General features: G+C 41.9%; 1 pseudogene across 1 annotated transcript; it reads right to left on the reverse strand.

Annotated features, from left to right (window-relative positions):
* Positions 1–4367: 4367 nt before the first annotated feature.
* On the reverse strand, positions 4368–4977 carry LOC308422033 (ADP-ribosylation factor 1-like; annotated as a pseudogene). The gene has a single exon. The product of its transcript is annotated as an ADP-ribosylation factor 1-like (transcript).
* Between the last annotated feature and the right edge of the window lie 595 nt (positions 4978–5572).

Consider the following 5572-nt stretch of genomic DNA (forward strand, 5'->3'; position numbering starts at 1 on the left):
CCGTGCTCTCTTTGTGTTTGCATGAGACTTCCAGCGATGAGGGGAATTTTAGCTATAAGTGGGTGTTTAATGTACTAGTACTCTTCTTCTTGCCAAACATTTGTAAAATAGGAGTTAAAATCTAAATCCAAATGTCTCTGTGGTTTTGAAATACATATTTAAAAATATAATCTATGTATCCCACTCTTCTACTTCCGACTTCCGATAAAATTTTCTCTTTGGGGGCTTGCAGTGGGCATAGGGGTAGAGGAAGAACTCACAAAGGAAAAAATAAAGCAATAAATTGATATTATAGTGAGGTTTTAAATTTTTAGATTTGCGAAATGGTATAGTTAAGTTTAAGAAGGATTTTGCCATGACTGCTAGCCTCCTGTCAGTTTCCCATTGAAAAGAGCATGATGGTCCTGAACGAATGACAAAGATGAAGTGACACTAAACTCCAGTCAGCCTTCTTCTGCCGCCACCGAGCAGGGCAACAGATCCTTTCTACCTGTGCTGTGCCCAATCTAGTCTAAAATAACAACAATAATGGATTCTGTTGATCTCTAAATGCAAAATGAATAATATAGAAGAACTCAAGACATGGTTTACTTTGAGAGAAATTGTTAGCCTATATGTTAGGTTTCTCCCAAGAAACAGGACCAGTTTTATATGACTGTACATGTTGGGGAGGAAGAAAAAGAGAGAGAGAGATTCGTATGGTAATGAGACCTCCAGGAAGCTAACTGAAGGAACAGGATACAGCTCTAGTCTGATATTGTCCAGTCTAAATATGGAGTAAGTTCAAGTCTTTGGGTTTGAGGTTTTGATAAAGGATTTCATATAGCAAGGGCTGTCCTTGAAATGCTTCTTCTGCTCCACGTTGTAGTGTTAACCAGCTTTACTTTTAAGGTTTTGAACTAGTAGTCTGTTCCAGTAAGAGCCAATATTTTATAGAAGGCCAAAGTCAAGAAGAGAAAAAAAATGTGGAAAAGATGGGCCACAGCAGAAGGTATCTTCTTCTGCCTACCCCCATTCCCGAATAATGACACAGAGGCCATATTTATTTATAAGCTTATGGCCTTATAGACAGACATTGTTTCCTACTAGCTCATAACTCAATAATCCCTTCATACTAATGTGAGTTCTGCCACATGGCTGGTTAGTTACCTTTCCTTCCTTCCCATCCTGCTTCTTCCATGTCCAGCTGGCTGAGTCTCCCGCCACCACTCTTTCCTTCCCAGAGTTCCTTTCTTTCTCCAGAAGTCCCACCTTACTACTCTGCCTTTTGGCCATAGGGTTTTTATTTTAACCAATCAAAAGGTGCCTTCGACAGGCAAGGAAGACAGAGACACATCTCCATACAGTGTACAAAAACATCACCAACAAGAAGGGTGAGAGGTTAACTGGAGATGAAACAAAATTTATTATATACATGTATTGAATTATCAAAGAATTGTTAAGCTTTAAAGGGAAGGAGAAGGGAAAGGGAGAGGAGGGGAGAGAGGAACAGGGAGAGAGGTGGGGGTGGGGGGATAGATCCAGCTTTTCAGGTCCAGAAAGAGGTGTTTCCTCTTTCTTGAGGAAGGTTAGCCTTTTTTTTATTCTGGTAATTGGAAGAGCCACACCTCATGATGGAAGTCAGTCTGCTTTACTCCTGACCCAAATGCTAATGCTATGAATAAACAGCCCCAAACACACATACATGCAGTATCTATATATAACACACCTATTAATACGACAATCCTAAAACAGGGTTTTTTGAGATTCAATGACAGTGGTGGCCACACTGCACACCCAGTAATCCCAGGTTTCTTAGGAACGAATTCCCCTTGTGGTTCAGGTAACAATGGTAGGTCTGAATACTCCATGGTCTATGCTAAAGAGTTTCAGAATGAGGGCATATTTTCCTGGCATGTGATAGGTTTAATGGTAAAGGTATGGTAAAAATCTGTCCCATTAGACAAGAAAATCTGCTAGAGTTCTGTTTAGGGAAGACTTCCTTATCAAAAGAGAAACCAATAAAAGGCCTCTGGATGTTCTGTGGATTTGCCGTTAGGTACTTTTATAGCCGTTTTTATTTTTTATTTTTTTTTTAGGCTTCATTAATATTTATTTTAAAGTTCACTTTTTATTGTAACAAATATAAAGTTCATTGATGTCTTATAAATTTCCAAAAATGCTTTAAGTACAAAAACAATACATTAGTAAATGAGAGATACATAGTAATATTTGGTATGTACTTAACACAGTCGGCATGCACAACTGATGTCAGGAAAGCTCGTGCATTATTGGAAGTGAGGGGGTGAGGCAGGACCGCTGTGCTGCTGATTATAAACTCATTGCTTCCGTCAGCTTCCTCTCTTCAGGGATACCATTTACCTGTAGTCTGCTGTTGAGGAATCTGAGTCTGCTGTGGCAAGTTCTGCTGTGTCTGCATCAAGGGCATGTTGGTGCTGTCGTAGTTGTCCGTGTGCATAGGAGGTATGATCTCCCCAGTCACAGCGTGAAACACAGGGAGTGTAGACAGGGGCCATGCGATCTCTCTGTTTTTGGACATGTCTCGAAGCTTCTTGGTAGATTTCTGATGGAGCTGTGATGGACAAGTTGGATATCTGGGGTTTGCATGTTTCTATTTTCCATTCCTTACCGTTGGCAGCACACGATATAAGCGAGCATTAGGAAAAGCACCAGTGCTACTGCCGAGGGCACAGCCAGCATGATGGGGAAATCTGTGTAATAGTCTCGGCTTTTCAGAGAATCCGAAGGGGGCCTGTACTCCCCGCCATCAGGCAGGATGCCCTCACCACAAACCACTTCCTGATAGGTAGACACTTGCTTTGTTTTATCAACCTTATTGTGTTCTGTCCTTTCCTTCCACCACGCTGGCTCCCTAGTGTCTGCTGGTATAGCCGTTTTTATATCAGCTGAAAATGTTAAGTGAACATATGAGAAAACCAAAGTCCTTTGTGTTAACTGTCCTTCCATATCTTCTGCTCTTTTTCTATGATCCCTGTGGTATGAGATAATGACTCCTTTGTTGTTTCAGACAAGTGATCACAAGGTATTTATTACTGACCAAGGCATAATATAAATACACAAGTTTTGTCCTTTCAGATTTCAAAATTAGCTTCATCCTTATCTTACAACTGGTAGGAAATCCAGCATTTTTTTTTCATTGTTTCTGGATGATTTCTCCAAAACCATTTTGCTGATACTGAACTCTTGAGCCTTAGGCTGGTCTAGTCATGGGAGATTTCTTTCCTTCAATTAAAACCCTCCTGTGTTAGATATAGAAAGTCTTTGTGTGTGTGAGTATAACTTCACTAAAGACAACAGGTAGATTTGCATAATAATAGTAGTAAGCCCCCCACTGTGCCTATGACCTCCATAGTCCTCACTAAGGTGCCAGTGCACCGGTCTTGCCTGTCCGGTTGGTATTGTAGCTCACAGGGTTCACAGCTGAGGAAGACTGCTGACTGTTCTCCCTTAGCAGCCTGCAGTTTTCGTAGCACTCACTATGAAAGTTAGTCAATACGGAAGAAGCTTCCAGCTCAGTTCCAGCTGCATTTGTCTATGCCCTAATCCCAAAATATGTCGTGCCATCATGAGGTCTCACCATCTAGCTATGGTAGACAACAAAGAGTAAAGCCAATAGTCTGTGTTATTTTGGTGGCCTCATGGAAACTATCCCACCAAGCACCGGGATTTTAACTTAATAACATGACTTCTGGGGGCAGCATCATCCACTCATGTAGTCTACATCCATTAAAACTCTTGTTTTAATTACATTTTAAATTTTATTACACACTAGTTGGTCCACATGACTTCACACATCTTTAGTTTTGGTTGTCCCTCCCCAATCTCTTCCTCTTCTCCATCACTGTACCTCCATTTCTGCTTAAGCTTTTCTACCCTCCTTGTTCTTATCTCTACTTTCTTGTCACAAATGTTCTACTGTTTCCCAAGCAGAGGAAATTTCAGGCAGCTCAGCCTATAGAATGATTATGACTCACTGTTAAAACCAACCACCAAATGTTAAAACTAACATTGACACCAGTGTTCAGCCCAATGGCTTCCGGAGTCCAGGTGCTCCTACACCCAAATCCCTTCTCTGTACTGACCGTGACTTGATTCTCTTTTTGCAATAGAAAGGCTCAGTAATATTTCATAGAAGCACCAGAAACTGCCTCATTGGAAACAAACTATTTACATTAAATAAAAACCTGGCTACAAGCTGCGTCTGCGCATGTACAGCACGGTGCGATGCACACTGTGACCAACCCATGGAGACAGCTTCTGGGACCACAGAGTCGCACGTTTGCCACATGAGAGGAAAGCAGAGGCCAGAGAGGAGGAAGTGAGGGGGGGTTGGAGAGAGGTCTGGTTCACTTCCGGTTCCGGAGCTGATTAGACAGCCAGTCTAGTCCTTCTTAGAGCCCATCCCGGCTGGTGGCACAGGTGGCCTGAATGTACCAGTTCCTGTGGTGTAGAGAGTGCAGCCCCACCTTGTCTGTGAGTTTAGCTGGGTTCTTGGTATTGGGGAGGTCCTGACTGTTAGCAAACACCAAGAGAACGGCATCCTGGAACTCATCTTCAGTTAGCATCCTCAAGAGTTCTTCACAGGCCTTGTTCACATGCTTTCTGTCATTGGGAATCACTATGAAGATCAAGGTTTGGCAAGTGTTCTGGAAGTAGTGGTGTTACAGTGGCTGGATCCGCCCACATCCCACACGTTGAAGCTGATATCCTTGTATTCAACTGTCTCCATGTTGAAACCAATGGTGGGAATGGTGGTCACAATTTCATCCCGTTTGTATAGAGTTGTTGCCTTCCCTGCAGTTTTCAAGCCTGCCATGAGCATCTATCTTTCGTTCTTTCTTTTTTTCTTTCTTTCCTCTCTCTCTCTCCTTCCTTTTTTTTTTTTTTTTTTTTTTTTTTTTTTGTTGTTGTTGTTGTAAAAAGACTGGTGAAGAGGTTTGCAAAGATATTCCCCATGCTTGTGAACAGCTGGAAGCGATACTGGCCAGAGACCTCCCCTCCTGTCGCTCCCAGCCAGGCGTTCGTTTTGCTCCCACAGGATGGCGGCCCTTTAAGTCACTCTTGTCTGGTATATTTTTTAACTCACACACATATAGAAGTTTGGCTTATTAGCCTTGTAAACATGTTAAAAGTGATTACAGAAAAATCAATAAATGGAAGTGTCTGTTACTGTCTCTGCCTGTTTGTCTATTTAGGAACACACTACTCTCTCTGGTCAGAAGGAGCAGTTCTTCCCATACCCAGGTAAATGGAAGAGGCCTTGGCTCTGAAATTGGTTATGTTCCTGGTTTCCTCTTGCCTTGAGGCCAGGCACTTGACCTGTTCCTGAACTGCAGAATATGATGATGATACATTTTATAATCCAACCACCTTAGAGGAAGAGGCAGGAGGGCCACAATTCAAGGTCAGACTAGATTACAAAGTACGACCTCGTCTCAACAAAACAAAATGAAATTAAAAATTGAGAACATTTTGTTTTTTCATTTACCTTAGTTCTACGCATTTACCCTTGTACTTATATAAAATACCATCAGCTGAAGGTTCTCTTCAG

The sequence above is a fragment of the Micromys minutus genome (genome assembly GCF_963924665.1).
Source record: "Micromys minutus genome assembly, chromosome: 6".
In the NCBI taxonomy this organism is placed as follows: domain Eukaryota; kingdom Metazoa; phylum Chordata; class Mammalia; order Rodentia; family Muridae; genus Micromys; species Micromys minutus.